The sequence below is a fragment of the Notamacropus eugenii genome, chromosome 3, assembly GCF_028372415.1.
Source record: "Notamacropus eugenii isolate mMacEug1 chromosome 3, mMacEug1.pri_v2, whole genome shotgun sequence".
Classification (NCBI taxonomy): Eukaryota; Metazoa; Chordata; class Mammalia; order Diprotodontia; family Macropodidae; genus Notamacropus; species Notamacropus eugenii.
In genome coordinates, this window is record NC_092874.1 from 422,867,862 (window position 1) to 422,883,818 (window position 15,957).

The following is a 15,957-nucleotide window of genomic DNA, read 5'->3' on the forward strand; positions in this document are numbered from 1 at the left end:
TTAGCATCCAGGGTAGAAAGGCATATCCCTTCAAAAGTTACCCTTTCATGAGGAGCTAGTCCCAAGATCTGGTGATTTTTCTCCATCATCCTAAGGTATCAAAGATTTAGCAGCATCCATTTCAATTACTTGTCATTTCTTTGTAAGTTCAGTGAATGGGGTCCATTGGCTGCTTCAGTGTCAATGGAAGGCAAGCATGAATACCACTTGATTACCCAGTAACAGCATATTGTGGACAGAGAGTTGGCCTTGGAGTCAGAAAAACTTGAGTTATAATCTAGCCTCAGACACTTATTAGCTATGTGACTCTGGGCAAGTCACTTAAACTCTGTTTGCTTTAGTCCACTGGAGAAGAAAATGGCAAACCACTGCAGTATCTTTGCCAAGAAAACCCCATGAATGGTATGGTCCAGGGGATCACAAAGATACTGATGACTGAACAACAAATGATAGGTTAAAAACTTTGAAAAACTTAAGAACTCTGATCAATGAAATGACCCTACAATTCCAGGAAACCAATAATGGAGTATGTTACCCACCTGCTCATCATAAGGTGCAGAATGAGACATATGTTCTTAGGTAGAACTAGCATGGCTTGAATAGATATACGTAATACAAGGGTTTTGGTTTTCTTTCATTTGAGGTGAGGGGGATGGGATTAAGAGATATCATTTCATTACCAACATGGACAAAAAGAAGAAAAATCAGAAAAGAAAGCCATTGAAATATTTTTTAAATGTATAGAAGGCAACAAAAGTAAAGTGAGTAAAAAAGACAAGCAAACAGGACAATTTGCTGAATTTGTATGTGTACTGAGAAGAAACAAACAGACTGAGGTACAGACGTGGGGCCATGCATGCAATCATGATTTGTCCATAGAACTGCTCATCTTATTGGTTGTTTGTTAAGTTGAGTTTGCTAAGTTTTCATTATTAAAAATAATTTTTTTTTAAAATTTCAAAAGGAAAAAAATTGGTTTCAAGCCCTGTCTCTATACTTATTAGCAGTATGGCTCATGGGTAAGTCTTTTTTTCCAGCTCTTGATCTTGATGTTAATTCAGTTCTAGATCTTATCACAGATTTGGTCTGCTACTGATGCATCTCAACCCATTAGAGTCTGCTTTTCCATCCCTAAATTCTTGGTACAGAAGTTTGGGACCATAATAGGCACTTCTTTCTTATTCTAACCAACTCATCATCCTCTGGATATCTGGCCCTAAACCCACAGCCATAACATAAAGGAGACTCTCTCTCTCTCTCTCTCTCTCTCTCTCTCTCTCTTCTGTTTCTCTCTCTCTCTCTGTTTCTCTCTCTCTTCCCCCTCTCGCTGTCTCTCTGTCTCTCTGTCTCTTTCTGTCTCTCTCTCTGTCTCTCTCTCTCTCTCCCTCTCCCTGTCTCTCCCTCTCTCTTTCTCCCTCTCCTTGCCTCTCTCTCTCTTTCTCTCTCTCTCTCTCTCTCTCTCTCTCTCTCTCTCTCTCTCTCTCTCTCTCTCTCTCTCTCTGTTTCTCTCTCTCTTCCCTCCCTCTCTCTGTCTCTCTGTCTCTGTCTCTGTCTCTGTCTCTCTCTCTCTCTCTCTCTCTCTCTCTCTCTCTCTCTCTCTCTCTCTCTCTCTGTCTCTCTCTCTCTCTTTGTCTCTCTTGTTTTTGTTCAGTTGTCTCAGTCATATCCAGGGGTTTTCTTGGCAAAGATACTACAGTGGTTTTCCTTTTCTTTCTCCAGCTCATCTTACAAATGAGAAAACTGAGGCAAACAGAGTTAAGTAACTTGCCCAGGGTCACACAGCTAGTAAGTGTCTCAGGTCTTCCTGACTTCAGAGCCAGTGCTTTATCCACTGACCAACCTACTGGCCCATTCTATTCCTTAACTCCAGGCCATACAAACTATTTCCTAAATGGGTCCCAAAACAACCTTAAGGTTTTAGTTTTATATCCTCACTCCTTATCTGGAGGTTTCCATGTCCTGCCTCCTTAGTGTTGCTTCCTCTGATTGTAAACTATTCTCTTTCTGTTGGCTGACCATCCTGACAGAAATTCTGGTACCCAGATCTTTGTAGCTGGCTTGGCTCATGATGGTGAAATTTTCTTTTCTAGCTACAAATTACACAGAAAACAGCCTCTATAATTCAATATCTCAGGAATTCATTGCATGGTTTCCCATCCCATGTACAATTTCTCTATATTTCTGAACCTGTGCTCTCCTCCCTGCCATAGGTCTCCACTCATTGGCTGATAGACACACATTGTAACCAATGAGCACTAAACCCATTCATTCATTCAACAGCTTTCAAATATTTACTAAGATGTGCAGTCCATGGCTTATTCTTTTCGCTTTGGTAGAATCTGCCAGAACTTCTGCTTTATTGGCACTACCTTCAAGAGCACACAATCCTATACCATAATGAATAGGATTTTATCAAGGTTTCTCAAAGCACCACAGTTCTCCATAAAAAAAAAAAAGTTTATTGAAATGATTTGACTTCATAATGCTGCCATAGAGTGAAAAAAAAACCTCTAGTTCCTCATTTTTTGGGGGCAAACTCCCTCAGGACTGAACTGAATCTTTATGACTGAAGAATTGGTGCCCCTTTTGGAAAAAGGGAACCCGTAAGACTGAGATTTAAGCCTATAAATAATAACAATTGCAAAAATCATAGCAGCTAGATTTTGTAAGGCACTTTGAGTTTTGCAAAGTGCTTTACAAATATTATCTCATTTGATCCTCATAATAACCCTAGGATATAGGTGCTATTAAAATGGGAATTAAATTAAAATGCTAAAATGGGAAACCCCATTTTACAGATAAAGAAAATGAGGCAGACAGAGGTTAAGGGACTTGCCCTAGTCCTACAGTTAATAAATGTCAGAGGCTGAATTTTCAAGCTCCAGTCCCCTATATGCTTTGCCATTTAACTGCCATATTACTTTTCTCCCTACTCTCCAAACCCCATATAAGATTCTTGAGGGCAGGGAATTTTTTCTTTGCATTCCCAGCACCTTACATAATAGTAAGCACTTAATATTTGTGTAATGATCACCAGCAAATAAGGACAATATTGTATACATCATGTTACATTTTGGAGACTGTTTTTCAGCAACATTTCAATGCTTTGTGAGATCCAAAGTCTCATGGGCTGCTGGGTGACATAATGGGACTGTGCAGGACTTGCAGTCAAGAAGAGCTGAGTTCATTCCAGCCTCAAACACTTTCTAACGGAATATTACTTTGACTACAGCACTCATATTGGAAAAGTAACATCCACTGGACAGGATCAAATGAGATATTTGTAAAGCACTTAAGGTTAAGATAACAGAAAGTCCTCATATCTTTACATTTGCCCAGTATGACCCTAGGCAAGTCACTTAACCTCTGCTCACCTCAGTATCCTCATCTGTAAAACTGGGAAAATAATAGCACCTACCTCCCAGAGTTGTTGTGAAGATCAAATGAGATAGTAATTGTAAAGTGATTTGCATACTGCCTGGCACATAGTAATTAATATGTAAATATTGGCTATTTTTAGTAGTATTCATGGACGTGGGCACTCCCTCCAATGGTGTGGAACATACCTCGCCATCCTTTTCATCCTTTGCAGTTTTTGCCTATATATTTCCATTAATCCTCTCAAGAATCCACCAACAATGCTAGGTATGAACAATTCAGAGGGGAAAAATGTCCACAAGATAGTAGGGGGTTGCCAGGCTGGATCCCTTCCTCCTTTCACAAGATACCAAATAGCTTTCAATCTCTCCCAATGTTCCCTTGTATCTCCTGGAAGTTTCTGGCCTAGTAAATGGGACTCGAGTTGAAGACCATGAGTACCAACCCACAGTGGTCTGCAGGAGGTCAGGTCTCCAAGGTTTGGCATTCACATCCCTTTGAAGCCTTAAAGAATCTCCAAAGGAAAAAAAATAAACAAACTCACCCAAGCCATTTTTTGCCTAAATGCTTTCTGAAAGAATAAATGCTAGAAATAAAAAAAAATACTTGGAAAGAGGTTTTATTCAACTGAGTCCATTTTAGGAAAGTGGCTCCATCTTTCTTTCCCCTTTTTTTCTTCCCTTTCATTTCAGCTGGATATTCAATACTTCCTGTGGAGAACATAGAGATTTGTTTGACTTGTAATATTGCATTTGGAGACTATTCAGCCATTTACAATTTGGGGGAAGGATACACAGTAAATTAAAAAATTCTTTCCCCTTCAGTTTCTTCCCGAGATTGTATATTTTTGATGGCAAAATTAGGGATTAACTATGAACATCTGTTTATTTGATATTGACATGATCATGAGGCCAATTATCAAAGCAAATGACTGGGGAGGGATAGAGAATGTTTGGAAGCTGTGACAATCTGCAATGCATTTTACCAAGTCTCTTTTGAGTCTTAAAATGATTATAGTGAGAGGACAGGAAGGTTGGAGAGAATGTGTCAGAAGAAGGAGGCTGAGATGGAAAAGAGAATGAAATGACAGGGAAAGAAGCTAAATGGGGAAAGAATTATAGTGAAATGTAGCGGTGGTGGCTTGCTTGATGCTGAGCCGGTGAGTGAGTGAGCAGGCTGAACTACCACTCACTCTCATTCTTCCTCCCCTCCGCCTTTCAATCAACCATCACCATTTATTACGGCTTACTATGTGCTGGGCACTCTGCTAAGCTGGTCAGCCAAGTAACGCTTATTAAGTGCCTGTGATGTGCGAGGCACTATGCTAATCATTGATGCATAAAGAAATGGGAAAAAAAATCCAGTTCCTACTTTCCTCCTTAGACCTTCATTTTCTATCCAGTCCCTCCCTCCATTCTCAATCATCCACCACTCAAACTGTATTCAAATAATAGCATACATCTTAAACAATTTGGTAATCAATAGCTCTATCATATTTGTGGATTGAGAAGTAAAATTTGAAATGCAAAGGAGCCAACAAACTTTAAAGAAACAAATGTATAATCCACTCTGGGTTCATTCTCCCAAGCTGTACTCTCATTCACTGGCAGAGTTCCCACACAATAGTTAACAATTTCCCTCCTCAGAGTTAGGGGAAATCCTGAGAAACTGAGGGTTCAAATACCATTGTTCACAGTCCTAGATTCATTATGCTACCCTTGATGTCAATTAAGCAGATATTTACCCAAGATCAATTAACTAGTTATATCAATTAGGATTTTTTTTTTAAAAAAGGATATTTACTCAAAAAGATACAACTAGGATAGAAGTATAAAAACATTTCCCCCAACCCCCAATTAAAAGGTATACTGTCCCCTTCACACTTCATTCTTGGGGAAAGTGGGCTCAAACTTAGTTTATAACATACTTTCTCTTTTGCATATACATAAAGTCCCTGGGGAAAGTGAGTTCTTACTTGATGCACAACGAAACTGAAACACATATGTAAGGGATATGTGTCCGAGAGATGCCTACTGGTCCTAGGGGTTCTTTTCTTCTGTCCCACAGTCCCTGGCAAGTTCACTTTGGGGTGTGTGACAGCTAATGGACAAGTCGATGGTCAGGCTCAGAAGCAGACATCAGAGGGTTTCTGTTTGTTTTCCAAATGTTCTAGTTTTGTTTTTTGTCTGAATAAAACTCTTCTTTTTAAGGTTTTAAACTGCTTTCTTGCAAAGGAAGCAGGTGTCAACATGGTGGGTGCTAACGTGTTGATTTGTTCACATTTTCTTGGTAGAGGCTATGAACAAGAGATGTCCTGCTCCCTATATCCCCAAACACTTGAGCTCTTCATATTATGAGCACTTCTAACACAAGGATCTACACATAAAATTATAGGGCTGGAAAGTACCTGAAAATATAAAATGCTATATTTTTTCACTTTATTTTTCTTCCTTTTTTTCTTGTAACATGGCTAATGTGGAAATATTTTATATGACTTCACATGTATAATGAATATCATATTGCTTGCCTTCTCAGTGGGTGGGAGAGGGACTGGAGGGAGGGAGAGAATTTAGAACTCAAAATGGAAAATATGAAATATTTATGTATAAAATACTAGAATAAAATTTTCTAAAATTCAAATAAACCTTAAAACATAAAATATTAGAATCATTTTTCAATTCAATTGATCTGAATTCTCAAAACATTTGGTAAGGGCCAAGCACTGTGGGATATAAATACACACACGTGCACACACACTCCATTCCCTGCCCTCAAGGAGTTTACATTTCACTGAATCCATATATTATAGGTGACAAAACTGAGTCTCAAAGAAGGAAAGTGATTTACCCATGGCTCCACAACCAGCTAGCAAAAGAGCCAAGGCTAGAACCTGAATTCATTGCTCTTTCTATTCCCCTAGTTTGTCTCTAAACCTGCTATTTTTAAAAGGATGGCATTGGTGCTGAAGTTAAATGTGTGGTCCATTGTATTAAACCAGTGATTGGCAAACTTTTTCTATAAAGAGCAAGATAGTAAATACTTTAAGCTTTGCAAGCCAAGAAGCAAAAATCAAGGATATTATATAAATACTTATATAACAAGAGAGAAAACAAATTTCCACAAATTTTTGTTGGTGAGATTCAAAATATTGCAATAATAATAAGTGAGTATGATTTTTAGTAACACAGGCAACTAATGAAACAAATTGAATTCTTTGGTGAGGACAACATTTCTCTTTACTGGGATTCAAAGTTAGTGTTCTCTGTCATCAAAACTGATTGCAAATGTTCAGTGTTAATGCTGATCTGTGATCATATTTTACATATGAAAATGTCTTTTCACACAGATAAGTACTGCCAAATACTGACATCAATCCACAAGCATATGAGTTTAATTGAGTATATTCATCACTTGGGAGGTATTTCTATTAGAATTTATTATATTATTTTCTTGATAATTACCTTTTAGCATGTCATTACATTGCAGATTAATCACTTCCAATTGAAGGTTAGGTGAAAGGTCCTCAATTACATATCTAAATGGATCTTGAAATATGGAAATTTCTTTTGCACTTGCAACAAGGTCCAAAAAATGTTGCTGGAACTGTAGTTTGGGCTCAACATATATATGTATGTATATATATATATATATATATATATATATATATATATATATATATATATATATATATATATATATATATACACTTCAAATTTGTATAAGAATGGATATCTCACGTCTTTTAATTTTTGACAGCATGGGAAGTGTGTAAAGTCGCTTGACATGACATTTGATTCAGGCAACATTAGTTATCATCAAATTGTCTTTGTCACAGCATGTTTCAACATAAACTTTGGTTTGCCTTATAAATTTAGGTTATAATTTTAGGTTGAATTCATTAAGAAACATTATAAAGTCTGCAGCAAAAAAGCTAATTTCCAAAATTATTTCATTTCCAAAAGTTATCATATCAGTCTCAAACACGTAAAAATAACAAAACCTTTTCTCTCTTTTTTCATCTTTTGATGTGATACATACATACTAATGACAAAAATAATAATAAAGTGTTGCAGTATAGATATACACACGACACTTGAAATATTGTCAAGTTATAAGTCTGTCACAGCAATTGTAATAGCAACTTAAGTAGTTGGAGGAGCACTCCACTTTGTCACAACTACTCACCTCTATCATTGTAAGGTGAAAGAAACCACAGATAGTAGGTAAACACATAAGCATCACTGTATTCCAATAAAACTTTATTTGTGGACATTGAAATTGGAATTTCATATAATTTTTCATGTTTTACAAAATATTATTCTTCTTTTGATTTTTTTTCAGCCATTTAAAAATGTAAAAACCTTTCTTAGCTCGTGGGCTCTACAAAAACAGAAAACAGACTGAATTTGGCTCACAGACCATAGTTTGCCAACCCTTGTATTTACTGTTATTAGGTAGCATTTAGGATTTTTAAGTAAGATGGAAACCTTGTGTGAATTCATGACCACACTTAGCCCTGTGAATCATTGAATCTAGGCACCATTTTTAAGCTAACTCTCTGAGATCCTTTGACAGAAAAAAGCAACACAATGGTTTGAGATTAAAGAATGACTTTCATAGAGAAAGTCAGGCTTGGTCCGTGTGTTCTAAGGAAGGTAAGGGTTGCCTAAGATCAGAGTGCAAGCTAAAACTTCTGGGGCTTTAAAGATGGTTAGAAGCTCAAGGTTTCCCTAAAATCTTGGCAAACATTACTGGAGAGGAAGATTACTGTGCCAGGCAAGTCTTCAATACCAACAAGCCATGGCTGTTCCGGAAGAAAATGTCTTCCAGAACATACATCCCTCCAAAAAGGAAAATCTCTGCCTGGTTTTCAAGGAGAAACTTTTTTTTCTTGGCTCAAAAGCGGGGGGTGATTTCCAACGCAAACTTTTGTTCACACATCCCTCTGAAAGTTTCAGATCCCTGAAGAGTTAAGCCAAAAGCAGGTTTGTAGGCATCTGGGCATGAAATCCTAAAGATCCCTTCGGGAGGAATGGTTCACTGACTGCTTTTTTGTGCCCTTTATTGAGAATTTCTTACTCCTAGGATACTTAATTCCATTCACATCAATTCAACCTCCATCCATTCATGCCCCAGCTATGGTGTGTCTTAGGTCCCTGGTGCATACACCCCTGGGGATGAGTCACTGGACCTTTCCAGCTTAGGAGAGCTTACCAGAGCTTGTATTCAACTGGACCATCCTTCAGGAATCTGGAGTCACAGTTCCAAAGAACTTTCCAGAATGGCTATACTACCATATTAGCTCCACCAATAGTGCAGCTGTGAATTGTTCTAGCCATTGTGGAAAGCAATTGGAAACTATTATCCAAAAGTTACTAAACTGAGCATACCCTTCAACCTGGTAACTACTAGGTCTGTACTCCAAAGAGACCAAAGAAAAATGAAATAGACCAACAAAAACAGAAATATTTCTAGCAATTATTTTATGTATTGACCAAGAACTAGAAACAGAAAGTATGCCCAGCAATTGGGGAATGACTAAACAAGTTGTGGTACATAAATATGACGGAATGCTATTGTGCCATCAGAAATGATGAAAGGAACTGTTTCAGAGAACATGTGAAGAATTGTATGAACTCATGCAAAGTGAAGTCAGTGAAACCAGGAGAACAATTTATACAGTGATAACAATGCTGTAAAAATCAATTGCTTTGAAATTAATTTAAAATTACTTTGAAAGTTCTAAGAACCTTAATCAATACAATGACCAAACATGGTTCCAGAGCATCAATGATAAATCATGCTTCCCACCTCTTGATAGAGAGTTGATAGATGGACTGATGGTAGACAGGGCCAAGGCAAGGAATTTGTTTTGTTTGACTATGCACATTTGTTACAAGGATCTTGTTTTGCTTTTGGTTTTTCAAGGGAGAGGGGTGGGAGATGAGAGGGAAATTTTATATACATATATATGTACGTATATCTATACACACACATATACACACAAATATATATAGTTAATTGAGAAAACATAAAACTAAAAAAGCAAGTTTCTTATCTTAATTTGATGAACCTTTGGACGAGGAAGTTAGGGAAAGTGTTAAGGAACATTGTCAGAAAAATAGCCTTTTTATGAAACATTATTCTTATTCAACAATGCCCTTGGACATCCTGTACACCTGACTAAAGTATGTTCTAACATTAATGCTTTCTTTCAATTCCAATGCACCATGTAAAGGCAATAAGAGTACCAGGAGATCTGGCTTCCAGTCCCAGCTCTGACACTAACTGTGTGACCTTGGAAAAGCCACTTGACCCCTAGGCCTCAGTTTTCTCATCCATAAAATGAGGAGTGTGGATCAGATAATCTCTGAGGAAATTGGAAAGACTTACATGAACTGATACAAAGTGAAGTGAGTAGAACCAGGAGAAGATTGTACAGAGTAACAGCAATATTGTACAATGAAGAATTGTTCTTATGGATACAGTGATCCAAGACAATCCCAAAGGACTCAGGATGGAAAGAGAAGGAACTGATGTCATCTGAATACAGAACTGAAGTATACTATTTTTCCCTTCCTTCCTTTCCTTCTTTGTTTTGTTTGAGTTTTCTTCAACAAAGAACAATATGGAAATGTTTTACATGATCACACATGTGTAACCTATATCAGATTGCTTACCATCTCAGAGAGGGAGCAGGGGAGGAAAGGAGGGATGGAATTTGGAACTTCAAACTTAACAATAAATGTAAAAAAATTGCTTTTACATGTAAAATAATCATCTCTGTGATATGCCAGGTTTCTTCACACTTCCCTGCCCCATTTAGGTCAGGCTAGCTATTTTCCTATAATTCAAGAAGGCTGTCCCCAAGACTATATTGGCACAGCTTTCTAGTAACCACCAGCTATATTTATGTGGCTTCCTAATCACTGAAGGAAATAAACAAGTCCACTCTAATGGAGTTGGGGTCCTTCAATTTTAGCTTATGTTCCAAGAAGAGAGAAGAGCTTAAGTCCTACACTGGAATGAAATAAGACACTTGTAGATCATTCAGTAGTGAACAAAAGGAGATTTACTTGGTCATAGCATAGAAAGGATACTCAATAAGAACAGAGGGAGGATGCAGGATCCCTTGCATATTTCCATATAGAAATGTGTCTGGTCAGCAGGTTATGGGGATTGTCCTAATTTCACTTGGGAGTAATGAACAGGGGACAGTCTTCCCTGAGGTTCCTTCCAATTCTAACAGGTTATGGCTTAATAATATTTCTATTCTAGCCTATGCACCACAGGTCATTTCATCTTTTAAGACTTTCTACCTTCATTGAAACTTGGTCTGAGTCATTACTATTGCTGACTGAGAGGGTGGATCAGTCTCTTAAGAAATTCTGATCAAATTAGGGCTAATGTACCCTCCACAATTAGTACAGAGTCTAGCACATAGTAGGTGCTCAGAAAATGCCTATTAAAAGGATGAAAGGATAATTGGCAATAGATTATCTAAGGCCCCTATCAACTCTAACAGGTAATGAATGATTTTGTAATATCTGTGCTTCAGTCTATGGACCAGGTTATTCTTTCATCTCTAAAATGGTGGATCAAGAGAGGAAGAGCACAGATTTGTATGCCCATTTAACAAATGCAGAAACTTAAAGGCAATGTGTCACATTATCAGTGACATAGATACAAATGAGTCACATCTGGAACCTAGATCTGATTCCGGGTTACACTATTCTTTCGTCTGCACCAGACTACAATCATAAATGTAGCATGATATACTTTGTTCTAGACTTTGTGAAGCTTTGTACGACCACCAGTGTTTCCTAGTCTTTTCAAGTAAAAGAATATCTTTTTAACTTCTCAAAAAATATTGGATCATCACCTGATCGTAGGTATAATACTAGGATCCATTTTATTGAAAAACATGGCAATAAAAGCTACTACAAATTGAGTGATACTTTTAAATAATTTTGTAACTTAATCATAATAACATCTGTATAATTTGAAAAATAATAATACATAGAAATGTGTGTGTAGTCAGGAAGACTCATCTTTACGAGTTTAAGCTGACCTCGGACACTTCCTAGCTGTGTGATGCTGGGCAAGTCATTTAACCTTGTTTGCCTCAATTTCCTCATCTATAAAATGAGGTGGAGAAGGAAATGGCAAGCCAGTCCAGCATCTTTGTCAAGAAAACCCCAAATGGAGTGAGGGAGAGTCAGACAGGACTAACTGACTAAACAACAACAAATGATAACAGTAATTCAATTCTCAGAAGACATGTGTGCTTATGCTGTACTTAATCATTTAGTGTTGTGGATGTGAATATATAGAGGCAAGGACTCCATAACTCTGTGAACCCCAGGAGTCTACAACCTGCAGGATAGGAACCACTGTTTCACAATTTACAATTATGTCATAGTTAATTAAACATAGCATTTTAAAAATACAAAATGTAGGCATCAAATTATTCTAGGCTGGGCTGGTCTGGGCTGTGAGACACGTTGATGTGAGCTCTGGGTCCAAGCTGGGTTCCAGGTTTTGGGCTGGGCTCAGGGTTGGGTGAATTTGGCATCTGGGTTGGGTTTAGCAAAGCAGTTTTTTAGGATGAGTGACAAATATAATTAAAGTCATCAGCAGAGCAAGCTTTAGCAATGGAGCAGTTGACTCAGCCTTGGATTGGAGCACTGTATGGTGGATTTTCTCAAATTCCTTCTTATTTGGGGAAAGTCAGTTCATTGCTTAAAAGAGCACCTTAAATCTGTGATAGCCAGAGCAAATGAAAAAGTCATAGAAATTCTTAGACCTCTCTTGCTTCTACCACAATCATTAACTGCCCAAAATAGTAATGGGATTGTCGGCATATTCCACAAATAGGGCAGTGTAACACAACTTTGGAGTCAGAAGATCTGGGTTTGAATTCTGACTCTGCTACTAGCTACCTGGGTGACCTTGGGCAGGAAGTCTCTTCAACTCCCTGGACCTCAGTCTCCTTATCTTTGTATTGAATGGGCTCTTCCCCTTCCCAAAGATTCTTTTGTGAAGGCAAATTAAGTCATCTTTGCCTCAATTCCTACCTAACCTTTAACTGCTGAATCGGCATTGTCTCAGACAAATTGAAACCTGGGAAAGACCTTAGTTTTAAAAGCCAAAGTACTCCACTATATCTGGGGCCATCACCAGTCCTCTTAACCTATGTCTTGCCACAGGACTCCAATGACTCAGGAGGAGAAAGTGAGACTGGTGACTGCACAACCTTGATTCACTTCAAGCCAATTCACTTGCAAGTCAAGACATCACCCTGATGATTCTGGTTCTCTTCCAGAATGAAAGAACAATAACAGATAAATCTGATTAATGGTGCTTTGGGACTGAAGTCCCTGGGAATGCTCTCCTCTGGAAGCACCATTTTGTTCTTACCATGGTTCACCACCCTTCTCTCTAGCTGGGTGAACTGGCCCCTAAGTCACTGTCACCTTGCTTTCCCCAGTACCCAATGATTGCTCAGAACACTTTTCTTGGTCCTTTCATGGATACCACCTCCCCGAGCTCCAAACACAGATGGAGAATATTGAAAAGTTATCTTACCGGAGAATCCATTGGTTAAAACCAAATGGAACAGCAAAATTACTTTAAAGAAAAAAAGAAAAGATGAGTTGCCAGGTTCAGGTTCCTGAGTGATATGAGTCACAGACAAAACTCATCCACTATTATCTGTGGGGGGCAACCAGTATAGTTTCAGGCCTGAATGTGCCTTCAATCAATCTCAGAGCCTGGTATTCTACCTTAACTTATTAGACACTTATAGTCATGTGTGAGGAAGTGTCTTATTGCATGGAGTATTTCTCACAACATCTCCTCCCTGCCTAGTCACAAACAGATGTGGTCCTGGAGAAACTACCCTACACTCACAGTCAGGAGTCCTGGGTTCAAATTCCAGTTCAAAATTTAAAAGCTGTATACAGCCTTTGACCAATTCATCTCACTGAACTTCAATTTCCTCATCTGTAAAATGGGGGTAATAACACGTTCACTTCCTACTTCAGTGTGCTGCAAGGAAAGTGAACTTTACGGTACTGTGAAAATGGGAACCATGACTAGTATTTTATTTCCCCTAAGTCATGTTGGTCATTTCAATATTCTTGATCTTAAGGATCTGCTAGATAACTGCTCTTCCCAAACCCTAGAGAATCTCCTTCTAGCAGCCCAATTCCGAAGAAAAATCTCAGGATCCTGTTTTCCATGGCAAGAGAGGAAGAAGGAGCAGGTTTCCATCTGGGCTGGTTAATGGCCCTGAGTATAGGAAACTCCTCTTGCCTCATCCTACTTTCCAAATGCTGCAGGATTTCAGTGTGGTCGCCATGAACCTCCCCTGGTCTTCACCAGAACTAATCATTACTCTGCACACAAGGAACTGTCTGTCTCCTCTGCCAGCTCCTCTAAGCTTGCCCAGGGGATGCCAAGGCAAACACCAGTTTTACTCATGCAAAGTTGAAATAGTGGCACATATGTCAAAGGAAGAAAAACAGCTTAGCCCTAATGTTTATGCTTTCATAGACTTGGTGAGCTCAGCAATCAATTCACTCTCTCCCTGTTTGTGAAGCCAAGGTGTCCAAAGTGATTCTGGGACTTGTTTCACAGTTCACTAGAGGGCAGGGACTTGCCCATTACACTTCTGGGAGAGTGGGGTGGAGTAAGAAAGCAGGGCAGGGGTTTATAAACTAATGACTAGGGCTGGGTAGCGGTCGAGAGACTAGGGCTGCTGACATGAAGAGAAAGTGCGGAAGATGACAATGGCTCAGTTTATCTCCATTGATCAACAAACATTTATTAAGCACCTACTGTGTACAGGGTGATTGGATTGGTACTAGGGATATAGAGGCAAAAAGGAAACAAGAATCTCTGTCCTCAAGAAGTTTACATCCTGTTGAGATACACACATACACACACATACATATTGCATGTATAGACAAATCACTTAATCTTGGTTGTCTCAGTTTCCTCATATGTAAAATGAACTGGAGAAGGAAATGGCAAAAATGGCATTCCAGTATCTCTGCCAAGTAAACCCCAAATAGGTCATGAAGAGTCAGAAATGACTGAAAAACAACTGAACTGAAAGCATATATATACATATATATACACATATATATGTACATATCTGTATGCATGTGTGTATATATGTATATGTGTGCATACACATGCATTTGCATATATGTGTACACATACTCGTACATACACACATACACACATATATGTAATACCACAAATCTAGAGGTGGAAGAGACTTTCAAGTCCATCAAATCCAACCCCTTCATCTTACAAATAAGGAAAATGAGACCAAGGAAGTTACTTCACTTGACCAACGCCATACAGGTAGTGTCATATGCAAGATTTGAACTCAGCTCTTTTGACTTTAGAATCAGCACTCTTTCTACAATGCCACCTAAGTTAGACACATAGCAAATGCAAGGTGATTTCAGGGGTGGAGAAGTTATTCAGCTAAGGACAATAAAAATGACTTCAGGTAAGAGGGGAGATTGAGCTGAGTTTTGAAGAAAGCTAGCTCTGAATCTCAGACACAGTCAACCCCATTCCTTCACCTAGTGCAGGATCACTAGCCACAAGGGCTCTATGGCACCCTTGTCCCAGGGCTTGGATAGATTTTCTGAGAAGTCAGGTACCCATTCTCTTATGCGGCTACAATTAGCCAGAAGGGGACCCCGCCCCACTTCCTGCTATCCCCCTCCCCCCACACATATCCGATTGAATTTGACCCATACAGGAAAATGTTTACTTTCACCCCTGCTTTAAGGGACCTTAAAAACCATTTAGGATAACCACCTTATATTACAGTTAACAAAGAATGTGCAGAGATCAAAAATAACTTTCTACTGATCATATAGCTAGTCAGTAATAGAGCCCAGTCGAACATTAATACTAGTGTTCTTCATGTTCTCTCCCTTGGCATGGCTTCTGGTCTCCTCACTGTCATGGTCGCCCTCCTCTTGATACACTCCAATGGGCAAAGGTTCTTCTTAAAGATGGCATAAAAACCTATACTCAAAATACAACGTGACCAACAAGGAGTACTGTAAAATTATCACCTCCCTCATTGTGGGCGCCATATAATCAGTTAATATATGTAAAGTACCTGGCAAATTTTAAACCACTACATCAGTGTTAGTTATTGTTTTCATCGTCATTATTGCTTAATACTACTACTAAATGTTACACGTATTAAAATGTAAACACAGAATGAAAATGAAAAGCTGGAACAAAATTTATAACAGTGTTAGCTATTATTTTCTTCTTTGTTACCGTTATTACTACTACTACTCAATAGTCTTACACTTACCTTTTTTTACAGTTACATTACACTGTTGGCTTCTATTGAACTCAGTCACCAAAACCCAAAGACCTTTGTCACATGAATTACTATATTTTTCATTATTAGCATTCTCTAATATAATTACTTATTATTTCGATTATTTGTGCTTAAACCTACTCATTACTGAGGATGCTTTTACTTAATTTGCATTTGCTTATGTTTCCTCTATTACTTTCTCTTTTAGTCAA